The sequence below is a fragment of the Urocitellus parryii genome, chromosome 7, assembly GCF_045843805.1.
Source record: "Urocitellus parryii isolate mUroPar1 chromosome 7, mUroPar1.hap1, whole genome shotgun sequence".
Lineage (NCBI taxonomy): Eukaryota > Metazoa > Chordata > Mammalia > Rodentia > Sciuridae > Urocitellus > Urocitellus parryii.
Window position 1 is genome coordinate 117,072,263 of NC_135537.1, and position 25,999 is coordinate 117,098,261.

The following is a 25,999-nucleotide window of genomic DNA, read 5'->3' on the forward strand; positions in this document are numbered from 1 at the left end:
ATTCCAGTTGTGAGAATTGGTGTCCCAAATTCAGACTCTGCAGGCTCACTGGACATCGGTCTGATCCCAGTTTCTGAGGACGTACTGAATTTCCCACATTTGCATGGTACACTTCTGCAGCACAAGCATGTAGGCACCAGAAGAGTGCTTCCTGATCTCCAGATACTGTTTGGTTTCCCTGTTTATGATGGCTCTTCCCTGGGTGGGAGGAGGGAGAGTCAAGGTGATAGCAATAGCACAGCATCCCACTGGGCCTGCTCTCTGTGCTGTGGTCTGCCAGGGTCCCTGGATCCTTTGCAAGTTCCCCAGCGAGAATGAGAAGCAATGTGTGGAATTCAACCCCCCAGTGCTTTCTGCACCAGCCCTGCAGCCAGCTAAGCCCACAGTGCTGATTTCATAAGCACCATGGGCCTCCCTGGAGACCGAAGCATCAGGCCAACGCTGACTGGCCTAACACCATGACATCTTGTTTTGAAATTTGTCCCTCTTTTCTGTCTCTCCAGACCTGAGCTCATGGAACCCCTCAGGCTCGCCCTTCCCTTGCCTTCCTCTCCCTCCTCAGCAGGGCTCCGTCAAGGACCTGGGGCAGAAGCCACTTGGGAGGAACTCAATTTACCTTCTCCATCATTCTGGGTGGCAATTTCCTGCCTCCTGTCATGGGGCTTCAACAAAGTTCACTACTGGGAACACCATGGGCATCAGTGCTCAACAGTCAGGATTGATTCCCTCATATACAAACCAGGTGGCCTTGGGCACCTAACCTCCCCAAGTCTCCATTTCCTCATCTGTAAAATAGGTTTTGAGTAAATTTTAAAGTTTAAAATTTGTGTTAATATTAATTGAGCATCTGGTGCTTGACACATGAAAGATGCATGATGAATCTGAGACCATCTTGGCCCTGTCCCTTCTCATAGGGAAAAAGGAAGAAGGGTCCTCCTCCTTGTTCCTATGTTCTCCCTCTGACCCCCACCCCTCGCCCCACCTCTTTCTGAACTCCACATCTCAGCACTTGGCAATCTTGCCATCTGTCCAAGCTGAGCCTGTATCTGCTCCTAACCCTCTCACCCCCATGCCCCTCTCACCCCCACACCCCTCTCACCCCCATGCCCCTCTCCAATCTTTGCTAGAATCACTCCCTAGTCTGTGTTAGTTCCTGGGTCAGGGGCTTCTTCCTTTATTCACAACCTTCTGCTACCATCATCAGAGTTCATGCATTCGATGAGAGGTCCGGTGAGTCACCTGATCTCACTGTCCCTCAGATACACGGTCACCAGGGCTTTTAACAGTAAGGGCTGCAGCTCTAAGATCTCCAAACCTCTGCCTCCATGCTTCTCACCTCTCACAATCACAAACTGCCCCCAACAACCCCTGGTCCCCCAAACCATCTGACCTATACTCCCTGGGTGCCCCACCCCATCCTCCACCCCCCCCATTCTCAGGGCATTCATCCAGTGTTGGCCACGCAGGGTTTCTCTCCAGGTTCTGGAACTTCTCCACCACCCGCCACTCCCTGCTCTCAGCCCCTGACCACAGAGGGCTCCTGGACAGAGTCCACCAACCCGGCTCAACAAGGCATTTACAGCAGCCTGGCCTCAGGCTTGGCTTGCCCCTCTGTGTCACTCTTCTAGGCCTCTACAGCACGTTCTGTCCCTGGATCCCCACCCCAACACTTTCAGCAAATGTCAAGAAGATCACACTCCATTTATATCTTCACCTGAAAACCACCAGTGATCCACAGGATGCTGCCTCATGGATCATCTCAAAGGAGCGGCCTGTCCCTGTCTCGCCAGTCAGTAGCCTGTTTGTGCTCTGAATCAGCTACCCTTGATGCTAGCAAACAATCTTCCAGTCTAACACCCTTATTTTATTTCTCCCTCTCTGCACATTTGTTTTCTACTAGCTTTAAAAATGTCATAATGTTAGAAGAAGGGGAGGACCACAAACCCAAAGCTCTCCTGCTTAACTACTATTTAGTGGTTTTGCCCCTTTAAAAAAATAAAAGTCATCAGACTAGAGTGAGACATGCATACCTATGTTTATAGCAGCACAATTCACAATAGCCAAACTATGGAACCAGCGGAGGTATCTACCAATGGATAAAGAAAATGTGGTATATACACACAATGGAGATTTATTCAGCCATTAAGAAGAATGAAATTCTGTCATTTGCAAGAAAGTGGATAGAACTTGAGAACACCATGTTAAGCTAAATAAATGAAACTCAGAAAGCCAAGAGCCATATATTGTCTCTCATATGTGGAAGCTAGAGAGGAAAAAGGAACAAAAAACATTGGGTGGGGGAATCTCATGAAAAAAGAGAGATCAGGAGTAGAGGAAAGGGACCACAGGGAGGGAAAGGGGAACTTCTAGGGAGTGATATTGGCCAAATTCCATTGTTATATTGTGTGCATGTAGGAATACATAACAACAAGTGTCCCACCATTTCATACAACCATAATGCACCAATAAAAAAACATGAAAAAAGGAGAATCAAATACCTAAGCAACCAGGAAGTAACACACAGTGGTAAGATTCTCTGCTTCAGTGCTGCACAATTACTATGCTGTGTAATCTTGGGGAGACAGTTTGACTTCTCTGGGCCATAGTTTCTTCATGGTTCAGACAGAGCTAACAGTAACACTTCTCTTATAAAAGACCTTTGTCTTACAAGGACTAAATTAGATAATGTTTAACCCAATGCCTGGCTTATAACATACACTCAATAAGTCTTGGCTATTATACTGTGATGTTTTAAATAAACTCAGTGGCCTATTTTCTATTTTCTCTCGACTTCCATGTGACTTGGGCTCTGACAGCACTCCCTACAGCATCTGGCTTCTTTTAATTGTGTTCATCTGGATCTTATGCACTTTTGCTCTTGTGTTTATTTAGGAACAGTGCAGCCAGAATTTTTAACAGATTTCTGTTTTTGTTTCATTTTCACTTTTACAAAAGGAATATATGCTTATTTTAATGTAAAAATGATGATTTTAAAAATTAGAACCACTCATGATGGTATAACACTGTATTTATGGTTTTTATATATGGTTTTTACTTCTTTTAAATTAATATTATGTATATTTTCTCCTTTCATCATTTTTAAATAACTTTTAGAATATCATTTGAGGGCTGGGGATGTGGCTCAAGCGGTAGCGCGCTCGCCTGGCATGCGTGCGGCCCGGGTTCGATCCTCAGCACCACATACCAACAAGGATGTTGTGTCCACCGAGAACTAAAATAAATAAATAAATAAATTCTCTCTCTCTCTCTTTCTCTCTCTCTCTCTTTAAAAAAAAAAGTTTCAATGCACTCAAATGCATTGATCTTTAAAAAAAAAAAAAGAATATCATTTGAATAGCTATATGATATTCACTTAAGCAACGGGCAAAAATCCCACCACTACTGGGTATTTCATTTTTCCTAACATTTTGCTTTGAAAATATCAGGATATGGTCTACATTAATCATGGCCTTCAGTCTATATTATTTCTTAAGATATTATCCTGAAAACTAATCAGTTCCTTTAAAAGGGTCATAGTTAGTTGTTGGTGTCAGAGCTCTTCCTATTGTGTTAGTCAACTTTCCAACACTATTGATAAAATACCCAAGGTAAACAACTCAACAGGAAGAAAGAATTTGGGCTCATGGTTTCAGAGACTTCAGTTTGCGATTGCTTGACTCTGTTGTTTCTGGACCTGGGATGAGGAAGAAGATCACAGCAGGGAGCACATGGTGGAGGAAAGCTGCTCACCTTACAGCGGTCAGAAGGCCAAGAGAGAGGCAAGTCCAGGGATAAGATATAGTCCCCAAGGTCATGCTTCAAGGACCCACTCCTTTCAACTAGGTTCCATCTCCTAAATTTCCATAATCTCCCAATAGTCCATCAAAGTATAACTTCATCAATGGCTTAATCCACTAATATAATCAGAGCCCTTATGATCTAATAACTTCCCAAAAGCCCTACCTCTGAACATTGTTGCATTGAAAACCAAGACTTCGACATAAGCCTGGGGTGGGCTGCCTTTCAGATTCAAATATAACACCTGTGTGCAGGCAAATTGCTATTGGAACCTTTTTGGTTCACTCACCCACCAGCAAGGTGTGAGCACCCACAGGGCTCTCTTTCTTAGTGGTTTCTGGAACCTTTAGGATGGGTGTTCTCCTCCTCCTCACTACCAACTCTAGAAATCCTCTTTGTGTCATGGGCTGTCACTCTGTCTTGACCTTCACCCAAATACCCACTGTTTCAACTGCATCACTACCACCAATGCTAGGCTCCTCCTATCAAAGTCCATGTGGCTGTAAACACCCCATCTCTGAATTAGGTCCCTTCTCAGTCACTCGATTTGGCTCCCTTGTGCTTCACAGAGAGTGTAACCTCCTCTGGTTGATTTAAAACACAGAATCATGACATTGGGAGAAAATAGAGGGATTATCTAGTCTGATCACCCTCTCAATTCCAGAAAATATTTTTAGTGACTTTTTTTTCATGCTCAGGGTTTATTTTCAAGATCCCTACTCATAAACAAGAAATAATACAGAGATTCTGCTTATCCTTTACTTTGGTAACTTTTTAGTAGAATGAATGTGTAAGTTGTGCTACAAAGTAAATAGAGCACAAGAGAGCCCCAACATTCAGCCAAATATTGTTTTCATATCTAAAAGGATTTTGATTCAGATATAAAATGGATAGGAAAGGCTAGATAGGAATTGACTCAAGATGAACCAAAAGTTTGATAATATACCAGGAACCACCTGATCACCTCCCTCTTAACTTTTGAATTTCTTGGCATAATGGTCATAAAAAGGGTCCCAGCCTGGACATCGGAGCATCAGGCAGCCCATCCCTGGATGTGTTATGGAGCAGACCTCAAACTCAGCCCAAATTTCCATTCTATCATTGGCCTCAGTCAGTTGAGAAGGCAACCTTCCAAATTTCTCTTGGGAAGACAACTTTTCAAATATCTGGGATGCATAATTATCTCTTTTGGATAAATAGTGAGGCTGATCTGGCTACGACACATCTGTCACCACAGTGACTCAACTGATCTTGCTGGATAAGCAGATGTCCCCTTCCTCCTCTTTTCCATGCCTAGTGCATTCCTCCTAGAGCTGCATGCTCTGTTGAAGAGGACACCCTTCCCCAATAGAGGAGGACGGCTCTTTGGTCAAGGACTGCACTCCCCTGCTAGAACCTCCAAAAGAACTCTTGGGAATAAATGGTATTTTTAATTCCTAGGATATTTGGGATAAAGTATAGATACTAAGGGAATAAACGGGTAATATTTGCTAAATATTCTATGTGTTTTTGCTATTTTTAAGTATTTGTTATATTTATGGAAAATTAGCATCTTACAAATTAACCTTTGATAGCAATTTTAAAATGTGTAACAAATTAAATTTCTGATTGCATGTTGAGATTTCACTGACTTTATAAGCACTTTGGAAAACATTTAAGAGATTCAGGTTCACTAAATATAAAGTCAGATAATCAAAGTCCTTAAGAAAGTAAATTTAATGTTTTAAATTAATTTTATCAATTTAATGTATTATGTATTTTATGTAATTTAAATTTATAAAATATACTCTACAACAGTTAAATAAATTTATTAAATTGTTTAAAAAAATGCCCTATTAAAATTTTTAAAACTTGCTAGGCTTGAAGTACTAAGATCATTAAAGACATCAAAAATTCACATTTAGCACACTAGGCTCACCAGATACTCAGATGTGCTGTGCTTGGTGACTACAATTGACAGAGAACTCAGCACTGTGTGAGGCAGCTGCTGGGCCATCAAGAAGTCCCCCCTTTGCCATCAAGAAGTCCAGTTTGGGACTATTGGGAGAAGGTAGAATCTTTAAGAGAATGAGTCTAGCAGAAGGTCTTTAGGTGATTGAGGATGTGCCTTCAAGGGGGTCTGCAAGACCCCAGTCTCTTCCTCTTTCTCTTTTGCTTCTTGACTTATGATATAAGTGAGGTCTACTCTACCACATGCTCCCACCCTGATGCACTGCCTCACTACAGACCCAAATCAACTGGACCAATCAATCATGGACTGGAATCTTCAAAACTGTGACTCAGACTCAACCTCTCTTTATATGTTGGTTACCTCAGGTACTTGATGTAAATGACAGAACATTGACTAGCATGCTCCTTTCCCTTAGGAAAACAGCATCCTCTTTTCTCCAAGCTCAGCTCTCCTAAGTGCCAATCTTTCACTTGTTCCACAACCACTTATTGAGTGCCTGAAATGTTCCAGATGTTATAACAGATACTAGAGAGAAAACAACAAGCAAAATCCAGACCCTGCCCTCCAGTTCTCAGATGAGTGGTGAAAAGAAACAGGAGAGCAGGCATGTCGAAGAGATAATGAGATAAGGGGAGCCTGAGAGCACAGAAGAACCCAGCCTATTCCTGCAGGGTCATGGAAGCTTCCCAGAGAGAGGCCCTGTCTGAAGTCAGGGATGCACTTTGAGGTTGTTCTGGTGAAGAGGTTGGAGGAGAGGGAATGACAACTTAAATGGGCCTAAGGTAGGGGGAGCATGCCTCTTGCTGCAGTGCCTGCAGTTCCATGTCATTGTAGCTTAGATGGAGGTGACAGAGACTGGGAAGGCATTACCTCTCCTTCTCCCTCTAATTGATATTGCAGGGAGACTTAAACGAAAAACCTCTATGAAATCATAAGGAAATTTTTGCACATAGGTGCCTATACATTTAAACTGCATAGCTAGCAGCAAATCGTCACAGAGGTTATTGGCCTTACAAAGATAGGACCTGCCGAAATAGATTGTCCATGATTTTTAAAATGTAGCACTTGAAGTTTATGCAGTACCAATCACAAACTATAACCTCCTTCCAACAGGACATCACAGACTAATGAAAGTGGCCAAAGAACACAAAAATTTTTGAAGCAGCCCCAACGTGGGGCAGGTTCACACGTAGACTGTGATCAGCCAAGTCCTTCATGTCATTGACACATGGATTCTGCTAGATTCCCGCTATCCTGTTCTTGGCCATTTAATATTGAAGTGAAAGCTAGGACTTTTGCAGTAGTCCCTGTTGGATTTCAGCCTAGTCCTCTATACTTTGACAATCATTAAAAATAATGTGCCAGGCACCATGCCAAATGCTTCACAATCTTCTCTCATTTAATCCTCCCGATAGGCCCACAAAGTAAATACTATTATCTTGGTTTTATAGATGAGTAAACTGAGCATCAGAGATAGTCAGAAACTTGCTAAAGATGACTAAGCCAGGATTTGAGCCCAAACTCTATGAATCTATGGCAGCTCCAGGACTTCTGCTCCTCATCCACCCCTGCCTTAGTCAAGAGTCTCTGTGGTTCACACCTGATTCCCAGCTTCCAGTCTTTCCCTTACCTGCTGCCACAAAAATTAATCTAAAAATGTTATCAAATCAAGTCAAACCTCTCAAACTATATTAGTAAGTACCTCCCCTTTAAAAGGCATGTGACTCACCTGTTTAAAATCCCAATGTATGTGTAGTCCACTTTGGGCTCTAAAGTAGGATTTTCCCCATGGCCAGGATCTGTGAGGCAGCAGTCATCAGAGTTTGCCTCTGCAATCAGATTTCCCATGTAGAATTCCCCAGTTTGGTGGTAGTAGATGTTCTGGAAGATAGCAAGGGACCTGCCATGGGCACACTCAGCCGTGTAGAGGCCCAAGGATGGCTCTCGTGCCCTGGCTGCTCTGGGATCATGAATTTCCTGGCCACAGTAACTGCACCCTTCCTCCCCTATGACAGTAGATTCCAGGGAGAAGGCCAGGCCTAGGGATGGGCACTTGGCCCACCCTCTTTCCTACAATGTCTCCAAAAGAATCATGGTGTATGTGGATGAGGGAGCTGATCTTTGAAGAAAGCTTCTCCCAAAGCTTCTCAAGCTGAACTTGAGAAGCTGTCACTGTAAATCCCAGTATGAGCCTGTTGTCAAGAAGCCTTTCAAATTTCCCATCTGATAGTGCCTTGCTCAGTGAGCTTGGACAAATAGGATGTTTTCATGCCTCAGGTTTTTCATCTCCTAAGAGGGAATGATATCTACCAGGAATACCTCAAAACCTTCCTGTAATGGCAACATGCAAAGTAAGATGACAGATTTGAATATTTTCCATTTAATAAAAAGTCCTCTGGCTGCACCCTGAACGTAGTGCCAGCCCACTTCTATGCCACAGAGGAACTTCCATTCCACCTCTCTTTTCTTTAGCCCTCTGCTTCCTTCTTTGCAAGAGAAGAACAGGTGGCTTCACCCGTCAAATTTCTGGGATGCACAGGAGAAGGGAAGATGGTGGGACAGTGGGAAGAGAGGAAAAAAGGGATTAGAGGCAATTGCCAATGAAACTCTCCCCTGGAGAATGACCACAACAGAGCAAAGCCTTCTACATGTCCCTGAAACTGAGCTGTCTTGCTGTGACCTTTAGAATGAACCAGAAAGTGCTTACTTAAAGACTAGAGATATAGTTCAGTGGTACAATGATTGCCTAGCATGCAGGAGGCCTTGGGTTCCATCCCCAACAACAACAACAACAAACCCTACTTAAAGTGTAGGTTTGAGTTTCATCCTTACCTGTCACCCAGAATACTCTGCTCTTGCATCCCCATCGTCTAACACCAAGTTTAAATCTGATAGAGGTTACCAGGAGCTGAGCCAAAACAGACTCACCCTGTCAGGCAGGGAAGACCATGGAAGTTACCTGTGGACTGAATTCATGGCAGGGATGCATGATGGGGGTATTGCCTGGCACAGGTCCTTGATCCAGGCAGATACTCTTATCCAATGAGTTTTTCATCTGAAGGGAAAAAAAACATGAATGCAGTTTTGGAAAGACAATCCCAAAGCCTCCCCAGGACCTGCATTTTCCTTAAAACACCAAGAAGCCAACAGCCAAAAGGAGCAGAATCTGGGATCCTGGCAGCCACGTGCTGAGCACTGGGAAACAAACCAGAGCTTAGGTGAGATGCAGCTGTGCTGCCCACGTTTTGGGAACATTGTCCCCTGCAGACCCTCACAGAGAACACCGAAGAACCCATCCTGCTACAGACATGAGTTGGCTAAGGAACCAACAGTGTCAGGCAAGAGCTGCAGTTTTCAAAAGGACTAGAGGCAGCAAAAGGAAAAGAAACAGGGATTGGGGAAAAAAAGGAAAGGAAGTCTCTCAAGAGCAGAGTGCTGAGGAAGGCATGGGGCAGGAAGGGGACACTAGGCAGGAAAACCCTTGGCCAGGTAACCATATGGTTTGGGTTTCACTGTCTTCCACAAACAAGCATTCAAAGTCTAAATCCATTTCACAGCACGTACTCTTCCATAGCCCACAATGTTGAGGGTCGGCTTCAGGAGTGGATAAATATTTTTCAGGTACCAGTCAAAAGTTTTACATTTCAATTTCTTCCGGAGTGCAATTCTGGAAGAAATGTCTCCATAATCAATTCCAGGGTTCTGAAATAAAACACCAAGATTTCTATGCTTTGGTTCATGAGACCTTCCTGACTCCACTAATAAGTATGACCTTGCATGAAGGGACTGAGGATTTTCCTGGCAGCCTAGAGGTAACCTTGATATTTTATTTTCCAGGGAATGTAGAAAAGCAACCTTGGGGACCTCTACTGGGTTTCAAAGACATTTGCAAACTCGGCATGGAGCAGGCAGGGACACCACAGTACATTTCTCATCATAGCAAGCCGAAGCAGACTGCTCCTGTTTGAGATGATATTCACATCAATAAGGTATAAAATATTCCTCACCATGGCAGAAAAGGCTTTTTAAAAGTTCTGACACCGCTGGACGCCGAGCCGTCGGGAACTTACCATGCCGCGTGGAAGCCGGAGCCGCACTTCTCGCCTGGCGCCCCCAGCCAGCCGGGCCCCTCAGATGAGGGCTGCACCCAGGCCAGCACCAGCAGCTCAGCCACCAGCTGCAGCCCCACCATCTGCAGTTGGGTCTCCTGCTGTAGCACCCCGGCAGCCAGGTCTGATGGCCCAGATGGCAACCACTGCAGCTGGTGTGGCAGTGGGCCCTGCTGTTGGGCACACACTGGGCCATGCCATCACTGGAGGCTTCAGTGGAGGAGAGCCCGCAAAGCCTGATATCACTTACCAGGAGCCTCAGGGAACCCAGCCAGCACAACAGCAGCAGCTTAGTGACCCTTGCTTTTATGAGATAAAACAATTTTTGGAGTATGCCCAGAACCAAGCTGATGTTAAGCTCTGTGAGGGTTTCAATGAGGTGTTGAAGCAGTGCAGAATTGCTAATGGATTAGTCTAATCAAGAAGTTCAAATTGAAGAATTGGAAAATCGGCTCTGATGACCAAGTTACTTTAAAATAAAAATGTAATTGATAGTGAAAGTATGAATATAAAACTGCAATGTAAAGCCTCATTTAATAGCTTCAGTTTTTGTGAATGGCAGCAAATGAGTATTCTAACTGTATGGAAGTTCACAGAGTTAGGACTGGCAAATATGTGGCCTCCTGAAGTCAGCTGTTCTGATGTTCTTTGAGTATTAGAATAAAATGATTTTTCTCCTGAAAAAAAAAAAAAGTTCTGACACCAAGATTTGGAGACTTTCTAAAAATGAATACTAACTAGAAAAAAAAAGGCAGAAATGCAGAACCCATATGGGGTATCTGCCTTCTTTCCAGAATGTTCCTATGTGGTTCATTTCAAATCACCTTTGCAGAAGTTCATTTGTTTAGGGACAGTTTTCTTTATAGCTTGGCACAGTCACAATAGAGATAAAAGAGCTAAGGATATCCTGGAGGGTACCTATTTTCCCATCATACCTTGGCATACAGGGGCACCAGAAGAAATTTGTATGAACAATGAGCTAACTGTAGATTACTGGCACCTTGAGTTGTTAAAGGAATGATTTTCATGACTTTGAATCCTAAAGAAGGCTTGGGCTTCTCTGCCCATTTTTACATTCTCCAGAAATAGTGCTCCCATAGTTTAACCTGACCCCCGACTCCATCTTGTCTTCAGACTTTTCCTCCTAGATCTGTTCCACAGTTTCCCAACCATCCTGACCCTCTGATTTCTGGAGGTTACTTTAGGATCCACTGTGATGGAAAGAGAGTCTTCCTCTTCTCTCTGTGCCAAACACAGCTAACCATGCTTAAACTCAAAGCCAGCGCTTAGGGACAGAAGACAGCATATCACACCAACCTCAGGTGGCCAGGGCAAAAGATGCAGGCTCAGCCAAGGTTGTCCTCATGTATGTGCATCTAACAAGATAAAAGGACCTCCTCTCACCACCCCCATGTATCACTTGCTATGTTTATGTCCTCTTAACCAATATATGATATCCAATTTTACTCTGCAAGGACTGCCCCAGTATAGAAGATGGATGTAGAACACAGAATCTAAAAGCCAGATTTTCTTGCTTTGAGTCTTATGTGGTCTAATTACTGTATGTTCCTGTGTTAAACAAGTTTCTTCTAATTCTCTGTGCCTTGGCTTCCTCATCTGTGAAACATATCCCATAGGTGGTTCTGATGGTTAATGGGTCAGTATATAAAACACTATCTAGAACATGATATTGTCACACAAACGTTAAGTGTCACTATTATTATACCTTGGGAACTTACTCTAATTCTTTATGACACAACAGCATATTTTTTCTGTCCCTTCTCATTCTTCACTGCCACCACCACTTCCTGCTGCTAGCTTTCCCCCTGATGCTGTTCAGTCCATGACAAACCTGGAGAGGTATGTTCCAGGCCAGGTAGACCATGTGTTTGTATTCATTCATCCAGATTTCAGCCACTCACAGAGCATTGCGCTTCAAGAAAATGCTTAGATCCCACGCGTAGGGCTTGTGGTATCTCTCTAGATGAGCCACCCGGGAGCAGGGTAAGATCTCAATCTTCCCTCCACACTGCCACACCTGCAAGAGAAGGAACAATCTCCTGCATAGACTGGGCCCTGCGGTCAATGAATTGCATGGCTTGATGACTCACAAGAAGGCCCCATTTGGGGACCATTTTTTAATGACTCTAAGTTTGGTCTTCCTACCCCAGACTTCTTATTCAAATTGTCCATCCTTAGGAGTCTATCAAACTGCTCCCCCTCTGTTGTCAAACAGTCCTGGAACTGAACTCCTACTTCCTTCACAAAGTCCTCCTGAAAGGACAAAAGAGGCTGCCTCTGCTCCCTTATCACCAAAGAAAGTGGTCAAGTCCTGAGAGGTGCCATGCCCTCTCACTAGACTTAACTTCCCATGACCCTTCTCTGTCTCAAGCCAGACAGAGGACAATAGGCAGACAGAAGCTGAGGTGGCTTCTATGATTCTTCCTCTTGGTGCTCACCCTTTACCTAATCCCCTCCCCTTGAGTGTGGCCTCCCTCCTTTTTCTTTCTTTCTTCCTTCCTTTTTTATTTTTTATTTTTATTTATTTATATACTATACCAGGAATTCAATTCAGGGAGCCACATTGAATTCACTGAGCCACATCCCCAACTCTTTTTTTTTTAAATTTTGAGACAGGTTCTCACTAAGTTGCTTAGGGCTTCACTAACTTGCTGAGGCTGGCTTTGAACTTGAGATCCCCCTGCCTCAGCCTCCTGAGCTGCTAGGATTATAAGCATGCACCAACACACCCAGCCTTTTCCTGTCTGATAGAACATGGTAGGGGTTACAGGATGTAATTGATTATGTGTATTTGATTACATGACTTAAGATTGTAGCACCCATCTTGTTAGGATATGCTCTCTTTTTCATTGACTTTGAAGAAGCAAGCTGCCATTTTTTGAGCTATCATGTGGGAAGATACAGTTAACAAGAAACTAAGGGTGGCTTCCAACTGGTAGCCAGTGTGAACTCTGAATGCTTCCTTAGTCTGTAAGACTTTAGGGAACCAGATGGAATCACAATCATGTGAGCTTGAAAGCAGATCCTTCTCTAGCCAAGTTTATATGAGAACCTAATCCTGGTGCACACCTTGAATGCATTCTTGAAGAGGGCCCAGATAAGCTGTACCTACAAACCTGATTCCTAGAAATTGTGAGGTAAAGAATGCATCTTGCTTAAGACCCTAGATTTGGTCAATTCAGGTACTTCTTGACCAAAAGCTACCATGATGTATGCTCCAGTTCTAAATGTTTTTCTTTACTACCCTGATGAGTACAAACATGCTTATCAGAACATGCATTCTAATATTTAACTCAGAAAATATGATTTTCATTCCCATGGATAATAGAACTATCTAGTCATATTGGATTGGTATCAGGTCTCCAGAATCTTCTCTTCGTAGTTGCCTAAGTGATTTGCAGTTTCTGAGAGCTAATTAGCCCATCTGGTAATGGTTAGTAACCTATTGTGGAGAGTGGTTAATGAGAATGGGAGCACAGTGACTGAGATCGGGGGTCTCTCATGACCTCATGGTTGTGGCGGGTCTGGTGCCTGAGAAAGTTTCTGTGCATGGACATAAGATGCCTAGCTGCTATGGTAAAGCCCTGCCTGAGGATGCTCAATGAAGGAGTCTTATGAGCTTCAACCTTGATCTAAGGCACATAACTCTCAGGTATAGAGGAACTCTCATGCTAGACAATCATTTCTCCAGCTCTGCTACTCCTGAGACTTCTTGCTTAACAGTAACTTTAATCAATAGACCTCCTTGAGTGCTACCAAAGTTCCTAACATTGCACATTGCAACTGTGGAAAAGCTGCATAGATGTTTTAGTTCTATAACTTTTCTGAGTACAAAGAATAATGCTTGCATAGTCTTTAACCTGATAATAAAACATATATAAATAAGGATTGCTGGTGTAACTCTTTAGATCTGCTTCTCCATCAGAGAGCAGCACTCCACCTGATCCCAGCTTTATCTTCAAAATCTGTGTGAGTCTTTTATTTTCTAATCCCCCATCGCCCCTCCCAGGAATGTGAGTTTGGCCATGCAGGATGCCATGACCTACCACACTCGTGCCAAAGGAGTCCCAGAGACAAGGCTGGGTACATCGGGCCCTGATGGTTTGATTAACTGACATTTCAAGACTGTCCACCTGAGGAGTCAGTTCCACTTCGAGACCTTCATTTTTTAAAATTCCTTTCTTTACTTCTTACTGCACAGATCCTCTTCCTAGCATCCCACACCCCAGGATAGTAAAGTGAAAAAAAGGTAGGCTTTGATGTCACACTGATTTGTGCTCAAATCCTGATTCCGTCACTGCATGCCTAGCAGCTAGGCACAAAACACCCACCCTCCATGAGCCTTGACTTACTCTTCTGCAAAAAGGGCACACCCACCCTTTGGGTTGTCAGGAGTCATCAACAACATAACAATTACTTCACCTCAGCAGCCTCCAAGTTGCCCTGAAACACATCTTTTCTCTATTATCTTCTTCATCAGTCCCCAAACTAATCATGTAGGGGTTCCATCCAGCTTGTTTTTCTTCCAGCCAAGTATTTAAAAATATAAATACAACTGTATTTCAATTTTCTAGTTGATGGAGGTTTCCAACCCACAGAAATTTAGGGGGAAATCTTAAATTCAAATTAAGGATTTCTATTTATGAAATAATGTTATTGATTACCCTTACCCAACAGTTTTCAAATTTTACCATCCAATTTATTCTTACTCGCCAAACTTCATTCATATCTCTCTCCCTCGCTCGCTCTATCCAACCTCCCCACTCACACACAGACTTGAAGCTTCTGCTTATAATAATAATAGACAGCCTGATGTCTCACACCATCCTAGTACTTTTTGTGAATTTAACTCTCACCATGCAGGTATTACTGTTAGCCTCATGTCAGTAACTTGTCCACACTTGCCAGTTAATATAACAGAACTGGATTCTGAACTCAGGCAATTCCCATGTTAATCTCTGGCAGAGTGCCTACATATAGGTTTTCAACCCATACTAGCTGTCCTTTTTTACCCATCATCTCTGTTTACACACACCCACGAGCACCATCATGGCCATGGCCACTAGAGGTCAGGAAAAAGCACTTCATGAGTTCTAACGTTTTCTAATATCTGTGATTAGAGAAAGAACCTAACAAGTGCTTAGAAGAAAATGCTTAGCATCAATAACCATCAGGGAAATGCAAATCAAAACATAAGGAGACATCACCTCTCCTCACTTAGAATACTTATTATCAAAAAGACAAAGGATTTCTCTGATAAGGATTGAAAGAAGGGAAACTTTAACACACTTGGTAGGATATAAATTAATAAAGTCCTTAAAGTTTCCTCAAAAAGTTAAAATAGAACTACCATGTGATCCAACAATCCCACTACTGGATGTATATCCACAGGAAATAAAATCATGATATCAGAGAGATACCTGTATTTCTGTGTTTATTGTAGCATTGTTCACAATAGTTAAGAAATGGAATTCACCAAGGTGTCTCTCATTGGATGAGTGGATGAAAGAAAATGTGGTACATATACACAATGAAATACTATTCATACATAAAGAAGGACGAAATCCTTTTAATTGTGGTAACATGAATGAACCTGGAGGACATGATTTTAAATAAAACAAGCCAGGCACAGAAGGTCAATAGAAATTGGTGGAGGTGGAGGGGAGATTTATTGTTCACAGAGGAAACACAGCTTACTCATGTGCAATCTTTAAAAAAAAAAGTCGTTATCATAGAACTTCAGAGTATCTTGGTGGTTACCAGAAACTGAGTGGAGTAGGGGAGGAAATAGGGAGATGTTGGTCAATGGGCACACATTACTGCTGCACAGAAGCCTGAGGTCTGGTGTTCTGTGGCACATTAGGATGCACGTGGCTAAGAGTAATGCATTACATAACCCAACAACTAGAAAGAGGATTTTGAATGTCCTCACCATAAATGATAAAAGTTAAAGATGACAGAGACTGGAAGATGGCAGAAGAGAATGAGGCCACACGTCCTCAACAACACAGAAAGGAGGCAGCCAAGGAAAAGCAGAATTGAGAGGTATGACAAAATAAATGCTCTGAGATGCAGTTTTACAAAGTCTGAAACCTGGAGGGACTGGAAGATCCGTCACCAGAGTGCCCTAACCCCAAACCCGAAGCTGGGGGGTGGTCAACAGAGAGAAAGGGGGGGAGCAGAAAAATTCCTCAGCTCAGCCACTTAAAAGCATTTTGAAAGACAGATAAAATTTAAAGAGCCACCATAACAGAAGGATCCTTAAAATAGCATAAAATCAAATTGTGAAAAGCAAACAAGCTGAGGTCCACAGCCATCTTGTGGAATCCTCTACCACAGTTGAGTCACTCCCTTAAATATGCACAGCATCTTCCCATGCCCAGACAGCTGCAAATTAAACCAGGAGGAAGTCTCCTGGATTCTGAACTCAGACAATTCAGAAATAACTTCTAGAAGATCCAGCTAGAAAGAACTCCTAGAAGGATCACTACTGGAGGTAAAACTCTGAAGCCTTCTGTTCCTCCCACTCCCTGTAAACAAGCAGACCGGATTGAGCTCCTGAAGCCCTGTGCCAGGGAAGTGCACCTAACCCTGTGCAGCCCCTGTGACCCAGACAAGGGTGGAAAGCTCTGCCCAGTACCCACTCCATCAACTCAGACAGAGTCAGCTATAAAGTAGCTTTGGTCCTAAGCAGAGGAAAGCCAATTCACCAAGCGCTAACCACTGACACTGTGGGGAGGCACCCTGGGAAGCCTAAAGACAGCCTCTGGGATTGCAGGGCCCCACCAGAGGGAAGCTGCCTGAATATCAGTGACACTGCGATCAGCAGAGTCTACACAGTAGAAAGGGGCGAATCCCAACATTACCCAGTACACAGCCTGACCTGTTATCACAACTGGCAAGTGACAGGGTGCTGTCTCCATACTTGTGGGACCTTGCATCAGGCTTAGAAACATCATTCACAACCTGAGACAGTGGGAACTAGAATACAAGTGAATCATCTGAGGCTCTTCACTACAGTACCTCAGAGAGTGGCTTCAGCCAGGGAATACATCACACCATAGGACACCACCAAAAATGTACAACCAGAGTTCCTGTGCTCACAGGCAGCCACCATGGTTTTCACTACTTTAAGAGTATCCCTGTTGAGATAAAATCACAGGGACAATCCAAAGCCTGTATCCTTGAGTCCTGCACACAATAGAAAAAAAAAAGCCACAACACTGTACCCCCTGAATGGTCAGCTAGAGGCCCTTGAGCTGACAAACTAGAAGCTCCAGGCAGAAGGTACATAGCAACTAGTGAATTGTCTCCTGTACCTCTGCAACTTAGGAGAGATCCACAGCCAAAGATTGATGAACATCTGCTAAACTTCCAAACCCCAATGAAATACAAACCAAGATTCAACAAGAATGTTCTTCACCTTGACATGGTATACTACAAACAATTCTAATGTCAACTTGGCAAACCAAATACAAAAACACATTAAAATGATAGGGCACCATGATCAAGTGGGTTTCATCCCAAGCATGTAAGGTTGGTTCAACATATAGAAATAATAAATGTAGTTCACCACATAAAGAGAATTAAGTACAAGAATCATATGATTATCTCAATAGATGCATACAAAACATTTGACAAAGTACAGCACTCATTTATGTTTAAAAATACTAGAAAAACTAGGGATTGAAGGAACTTACCTCAACATTATAAAGGCTATATATTAAAATTCAAGGCCAACATTATCCTAAATGGACAAAAACTAAAGTATTTCCTCTAAAAAATAGGAACAAGACAAGGATTTCCACTTTTCACCAATACTATTCAACATAGTCCTTGAAACTCTAGCCAGAATAATCAGGCAAGAGAAGGAAATTTAAAGGATATGAATAGGAGAAGAAGAGTTCAAATTATCTCTTTGCTGATGACATGATCCTATATTTAGAAGATCCAAAAAACTCCACCAGGAGATTTCTAGAACTCATAAATGAATTCAGCAAAGTTGCAGGATATAAGGTCAACAACCATAAATCAATCATTTTCTTATACTCCAATAATGGATTTGCTGAAAAAGAAATTAGAAAAACTATCTCACAATATCCTCAAAAACTAAAACACTTGAGAATCAAGCTAACAAAGGAGTTGAAGGATCTGTACAATGAAAACTACAGAAGAAGAAGGAAATTGAAGTACTTAGAAGATGGAAACATCTCCCATGTTCTTGGATAGGCAGAATTAATATTATCAAAATGGCCATACTATCAAAAGCACTATACAGACTCAGTTCCATTCCCCTCAAAATTTCAATGACACTCATAACAGAACCAGGAAAAAGCAGTTATGAAATTCATTTGGAAAAATAAGAGACCCATAATAGCTAAAGCAATCCTCAGCCAGAAAAGTGAAACAGGAAGCATCAACATACCATACAGAGATTAGTAACAAAAACAACACGGTACTGGCACCAAAACCAGCATGAAGACCAATGGAACAGAATGGAAGACACAGAAACAAACTCACACACAGTTATCTCATACTATACAAAGGTTTCAAAAACTTATGTTGGAGAAAAGATAGCCTTTTTTAACAAATGGGTGCTGTGAAAACTAGAAATCCATATGTAGCAGAATGAAATTTAAACCCTCTCTCTCACCCTTCACAAAACTTAACTCAAAGCGGATCAAAAGAATTAGACCTAGGAATTAGACCAGAAACCCTGCAACTGCTAGGAGAAAATGTAGGCCCAACACTCCAACATATCAGCACAGGAACCAAATTTCTCAGCAAGATTCCTAAAGTGCAAGAAGCAAAATTTAAAAAAAAAAAACAATAAGTGGAATGGCATCAAATTAAAAAGCTTCTGCACAGCAAAGGGAATAATCAAGAGCATGAAGAGAGAACCAACTGAATGGGAGAAAATCTTTGCCACCTGCTCCTCAGATAGGGTATTAATATCTAGGATACACAAAGAACTCAAAAACCTTTAACACCAAAAAATAAATAACCCAATAAATAAATGGGCAAAGGAAATAAACATATATTTCTCCAAAAGATAAATTCATATGATAAACAAATGTATGAAAAAAATAGTCAACATCTCTAGCAAGTAGGGAAATTTAAATTAATGCTACACGGAGATTTCATCTAACTCCAGTCAAAATGGCAATTATTAAGAATACAAGCAATAATAAGTGTGAGGAGAGAGGTACAATCATACATGATTGGTGGGATAATAATGGGACTGCAAGTTAGTACAACCACTCTGGAAAGCAGTATGCAGATTCCTCAAAAAACTAGAGATGGAACCACAATATGCCCCAGATATGCTGCTCCTTAGTACATATCCAAAAGATTTAAAATCAGCATTCTACAGTGATGAAGCCACATCAATGTTTATAGCAATACAATTCACAATAGCCAAGCTATGGAGCCAACACAGGTGCCCTTCAACAGATAGAAAAATGGATAAAGAAAATATAGTATATAGACCATGGAGTATTTTCATACATAAAGAAGAAAGGACTTTATGGCATTTTCAAGTAAAAAGAGGGAGCTGGAGACTATCATGCTAAGTGAACTAAGCCAGTGCCAAAAAGCCAAAGTTCAGATGTTTTCTCTGACATGCAGAAGTCAATCCAAAATGGGGAGAGGTGGGGAGGCGTAAAAAAAAAAAAATCAGTGGATTAGACAAAGGGGAATGAAGGGAAGGGAGGAGGGATGGAATAAAGATAGTGGAATGAGTGTGAACTAACTTTCCTATGTACAATATATATATATATATATATATATATATATATATATATATATATGACACCACAGTGAATCAATCTCACCATCATGTACATCCACAAGACACTAATTTAAAAATTTCTATAAGTAAATAACAGAAAAATCAGTAGAGATAAGGGAACATGGGGAGGGAGAAGAGGAGGGAAGGGGGAAACTAGGGACTGAATTAGAGTAAATTATATTCCATGCTTTTATAATTGTGTCAACATGAATCCTATCACTATGTATAACTTAAAAGAATCAATAAAAAAATTAAAAATCTTAAATAAAAATATGTACAATAAAAAATATAATGGATATGCCAACTACCCTGATGTGATCATTACATAATTTATATCTGAATTAAAACATCATATTGGACTCCATGAATATGTATAATTATTATGTATTCATTAACAAAGTAAAAAATAAAGACAAAAAATGAGTTAAACATGGAAACAAAACAAAAATTAACCACACGATAGGCAAATAAGCTTGATGCAGTGGCGCATGCCTGTAATCCTAGTGACTCTGGAGGCTGAGACAGGAGGATCACAAGTTGGAAGTCAGCCTCAATAATGTAGCAAGACCCTGTTGAAACCAGAGTTTGAGACACAGCTCAATTCTCTGCTTCAGTTGAGAGGTAGGACCAGTGTAAGTTGCAGGCCAACTGCAGCCTAGAAAGCCCGTTTTAGTGTTAGCAGCCTAATGGCAGCCCCCCTCTTGGGGTTGCAGCCAACAAAGCTGAATTCTTCTCCACTACTATCAAGTGGTGTGTTGCAGCTCTACATGGTGGATTATCCTCTCCAGTGTTGCAACAGAACTCAGCAGCTCATCCCCACACTTTCCCAGATTCTTATCTCACAAATCCGAAGAATAAAATTTACAGAACAACAGAAAGCAAGAGTGAAAGGAGTAGGATTTATTCAAGTGTGAAGACAACTCTCACAGGGACAAGAGAGACCCCAATAGGGGGTGTCTCCTGAATGTGCTAGTCAAGGGGTTTGTACAGCACTTAGTACTTGGGTCAATGCTGATGGTCTAAACTTAGCTAATTAGGGTTTGGAAAAGTACCAACACGTTTGGTCAAGATTTATGTTAACCAGAATTTGGAAAAATACCAACACTATTGGTGAGCCCTGCAATCCCATTCAGGTCTGCCCCACTTCCATTTTCCCACTAGGAGATTGAGTTGTTGGATGGTGAATGCTGGGGGGTCCCAGCTGTGGTGTTGTGTGTAGTTGGCATCTTCATAGGGCTGGGGTGACGGGTGGGTTCATCCTGGCTCCCCTTAGCCCTGGCCACACCACAGGCCCAAGCCGGCCTGTGGACTCCATGTGGTTGCAGCCTTTGCTTGCTGCCCACTCTCCAGCCTGCCCAGGCAGCCACTTCATGACTTGGGGACAAGAACTTGGCTTCACTTATCAAACATAAAAATAAAAAAAAATACTAGAAATGTAGTCTAGTGATAAAGCATCCTTAAGTTCAATTCCCAGTACCTAAATAAATAAATAAGTACATAGACAAATAGTCACACACATAGAAACCAAGGAACCCAGATATAAGTGGAATTGTTTTATCCAATAAAAGGAAAGAGTGATCCTTCTCTTGATAATATCTATGTTTTCATCAAAATTTATTTTTAAAAGCCAAGTGTTAAAAGAAATAGGATTTCTTATGGAAACTGAAATGTCAGAGTTCTACATGTGGGGGTGGGAGAATGGAAACAGAGCCAGTATTACAAAGAGAAATAATGAATGTTTCCAGTCTCCAGCCAAATTCATCCATCCAAAGCTTTGGTAGGTAGGAAATACCTGGTCACGATGGAATTGGGATCATCTTTAGGGCTTTGCTAATTATGTTTGCAAAAATTATTTTTCATTTGTATTTTTTTGCATTACATTTTAATTGTTGAGATCTATTCCTATATCTATAGCTATAGAGAGAATAACTAGGCATGTGACCAACTAGCTGGTCCACATTTCCCAGACTCCTTTGCACGCATGACTAGGTAGCAGCCAATGGAATGAGAGGAAGCAATATATCCAATGTTCAGACACCACCCTCAAAAGAAAGAGCATTCTCTCTCTTTATGTCCTTTCCCTATTGTGCAGAATACAGAGGTGGTGTTGAGTGTGTCAAAATAGAAGGCTCTTGTCCCTGGAGCTGCCACATCAGTCCTAAATTGCTTATGTTCAAAGAGTTACGAGAAAGAAAATTGATTTCTGTCTTATTTAAGTCTTTGTCATTTTGGCCTCCATCACAGAAGCTGAATGACATTCTAGTTAATATCTTTGCAAAACCATTGTAAACTCATTATTACATTTTAATTGCACCATCATTCTTAGGAGGTATATTTTACAAGAATGCTTCTCTTCATTTCATAAATGGGAAAACTGATCAAGACCCCCAAACAAAAATATTAACTTTTTATGCCAAAGCAATTGTGGATTAAGGTAAGACCCAGACTAGATTCAAAGTTCATTTGCTAACATAAATATGGGATCCTGAGTCAGTCCTAGTTGGGTCTAACATCTGTCTGTGGTTATCCATTTCAATTAGAAAGAAATTAAAGCAGGTGAAACTGAATAAATTGTAAACAGGAAATTATCTTGTTCCTCCAAATACAGCAATGGACCAGAGACCATTTGGTCTAAGGTACAGAATTTCAGTGGGGAGGAGAGAAAAAAAAAGTCATCTTCTAGAAGTTCAGTCCATAATGATATGGCAGAGCCAGGATTAGAAGCTAATCCAGCATTTTTTTTACAATGCTACCCCAACATTCTTCTTCTTATTATTTTTATCACCAACCATTTGTTGAGTTTATAGTATGTGTCACTCCCCACTTTAGGTATTTGACAGAGCAGGTATGACATAGAGACCTTCATGTTGTTCAACAAATCCAAGGTCAGGACCTTCTAACAAGGCCCTGTAGACTATACAGAAGAGGTAAAAAGGATACTGTGGTGGGACTATACTTATGCACAAAACCTGCTCTAAATAAATTGTGATGTGCTGAATTTATTGGCTTCAACCCTTCGTGCTACTTTGAGCTTGGCCCTGTGACTTACTTGGAAAGAGCCACATGGTTCCACCTGCCCGCTAGTGTGCCATGAGGACAGCTTTCTTTCCCCACATAGCTGCTATTCCATCAGCTGAGCTACAGAATAAGCCTCTGTGGAACACAGTCAGTTCCACCCAAGCCCAGCAGAACAGGCAGATCTGTGAGAATCAATAATTATTGCTTTAAATCACCAAGTTTGGGATAGTTTGTTATACAGCATTTTTGGCAATAGCTAACGGATACACTGATGTAATATGAACCTGCATTTGGAATTCCTCTGGTTGTTTTGGTTTGCACCTTGAATTCCTTTATAGATCCCCAAATTCAGGTTGTATATCTAACCTAAATAAGTAGGGAAAGTTTTCAGGAGCTGGCAGGAGGAAACACTGCTGAGGGGTGAAGCTAGGATCACTGCAGACACAGAGAAACTGGGAAGAACTCGTGCTGAACTGAGAATGCCAATGCTGTACCCATTCCTGGATATTTCTCCTAGATTATACAACACCTCAGCACAGGCACAGGTCATAATGTCCACTGTTCCACTTGTCCATGCAGAAGCAGGCAGGCTGCCCACTCAACCACTTTCCCTAGTCCCTCTACCCACTCCAGTTTTCTCGGTCTTTAGACTCCTCAAAGTTATTTTATCCAGGAGATGCTTGTAAATACCTAGAGTCCTCAGGGAAAAAAAGGAACAACATCTGCTTAACCTTAGCTCTACCCCTTCCAACTATACCTCCCAGATTATATAGGCCAATACCAGAAAGCTGCACTATGCCTAGATTCTTGCCTGGCTCTCTAAGGCCTGGTGACCTGGAAACATAAGAATGTGTCTACCTCTTAAGCCCATAACATTCAGCCTTGCCTAGGATTCCAGAGATCTTGCTACCTTCCTATTGTTTCCATATTATGGTTTGGATTTTTTATTAATTCATTACAATTATACATAATAATGGGTTTCATTGTGACATATTCATATATACATCTAACATAATTTGCTCTATTTCATTACCCATTTCCCTCTCCTCTGCCCTCCCCCAATCATAAGTGTCCCCCCAAAATCATTTTGTGGCTCTTCAGAGAGGTGATAGAACTGTTAAAAGGTGGAGTTGAGTGGGAGGAAATTAGGTCTTTGTGAGTGTGCCCTTGAAAGGGATGGTGGGACCCTGCCACTTTCTCTGTCTTTGCTTCCAGGGTTCCATGAGGTGAGAGGTTTTCTCCACCATGTGCTCCATACCATGACCTGATGTTCTACTGCCTTGCCCTAGGCCCAAAGGCAACAGGGTCAAGCAACCATGGACTGAAACTGTAAGCCAAAATAAACATGTCCTCTTTTCAAGTTGTTTACCTCAACTATTTTGTCACAGCAATGGAAAGCTGACTAACACATTACTCTTTGGCATTGTCCCATAAAGAGAAGGGAAATGTATGCACCCTCAGGCGAAGTTCCACGTTCTCTCCTCCATAGACCAGCATCCCACTATCCAGAGCCCCAATCTCTCCCAAGAACAGTCTGTTGGCAGCCAGGATGCCCATGATGGAAGGACTCCTGTAGAACACACAGCAAGAGAATCACTAATCCCTCTACAAGGAATAAGTCAGGATGTAGGTAAGAGGTAGGAAGCCCAATGATGGTTTTGTCTTCAGAACTCTACCTAAGCCTCCCCTTATCCTGAAGCCTGCCTGAAATCCTCAGACTAGACTAAGTGCATGGAAGTTTCCCCCAGCCACTGTGCTATCAAAACACTTCTCAAATTACATTAAAATTACAGCTTTTTCATCTTGATATTCCTACCTCATAGTTGATAATGCTTGAAGTAGACCAAGTGTTTTCTAAAACATTAATTGGCTTGATTCTTATGTGAAATCCCTAAATAGCCAAAAATGTCTATGCATTCTCACCTGGAGTCAGCTCATCATGTTTTTCTCCCTCTCTCTTTTATCCCTTATCCTTCACCCCAGACCCTCCACTCTTCCATTCCACTTCCATTACTAGCACCAAAACAAAAAAACAAAAAAACACCATTCACTACTGCCTTCCCATGTTCTCATCAAATCCCCTGAGCCTACTCAGACTTACTTCACTGGAGCAGTGACATCATTCAGATCAATCCAGGTTTGTGGCAGTGCATCATACCTGCACCATAGTTCCCAGTTAAACCCATGCACTGCCACTCCATACTTTTCCAGTTGTAAAGTATCAAAACAAATTTTGTCAAATACAGGAGACACAATCACGGTCTTCCTGAATCCTAGCCAAGATGGGCTCTGCCCTAGAAGAAGAATTTATAATCAGCCAGCCTGGATGTGAGGGCAAGCAGCAAGAGTGAGCTGACAAACCTGCTCACACATTGCCCTGACACTGTCTTCTCATTTAGACTGAGCTGGCTGACAGTAGGACTCTCTTGAGTCCTGAGAATTTCTGCAGATTTCAAGGTATCCAGGCCTACTAACTGCTGACCCATGTCAAGAGAAGATTTGAAATTGGTACCTCAATATCACCCCCAGGTCATTGTGAACCCGGACTATCAGTATTCTGCCAGAATTTACATGATCTCATAGGTCTCACTGTGTCCAAAATGCTATTTCCTGTGTGACTGTGATTCTCCATGTAATCTTTTTTTGGTGGGGGGAGGTAACCAGGGATCGAACTCAAGAATGCATAACCACTGAGCACATCCCCAGCCCTTTTTATTTATTTATTTTTTTTGAGACGGGGTCTTGCTAAGTTGCTTAGGATCTTGCTAAGTTATGGCTGGCTTTAAACTCATGATCCTCCTGCCTCCAGAGGCATGAGTCCCGGTTGACCTTTATGTATTTCAAAAACAAACACCAAATTTCAGGGAAGCTTCAAAAAATGCCATGAAAACTGGAGGGTGAGCCAAAGGCTTCACAATCCACCCAGGGAGACACTCATACTCCAATGGCCACAGTTACCTACAAAGAGAGAATTCAGCTCTGCTGCCTCATGTTCGTATTGGAAAATATGAAACCATGTCCTCCTGTTCACATAGACTGAGACCAAGATTTGTTGGTCTCACTGCAAAGGAAGCTAAAGCACAAAGCTCTATTTCTAGTGCACAAATGTCAGAGGCAGAGAGTCAAGAAGTCATTAGGCCAGCAAAGTTCCATGTTTGTGGAATGTTTACCCTGTCCCCTACTTTTGGGATCTCTTCTGCCACACCCAAGTTTGTGAGCTCCTCAGAATTTCCAATTCCAGATATGTATTCACAGATTTTTTTCCTCTTCTCCTCTCATTGTGTCTTATTTGGGGTGATAGTAATGTCAAGG

General features: G+C 42.0%; 2 pseudogenes; one reads left to right on the forward strand and one right to left on the reverse strand.

The window, feature by feature from the left end:
- Window positions 1–45: 45 nt before the first annotated feature.
- LOC144256126 (putative polypeptide N-acetylgalactosaminyltransferase 8) lies at window positions 46–25,173 on the reverse strand (annotated as a pseudogene).
- On the forward strand, window positions 9,799–10,540 carry LOC113200383 (coiled-coil-helix-coiled-coil-helix domain-containing protein 2 pseudogene; annotated as a pseudogene).
- Window positions 25,174–25,999: the final 826 nt, after the last annotated feature.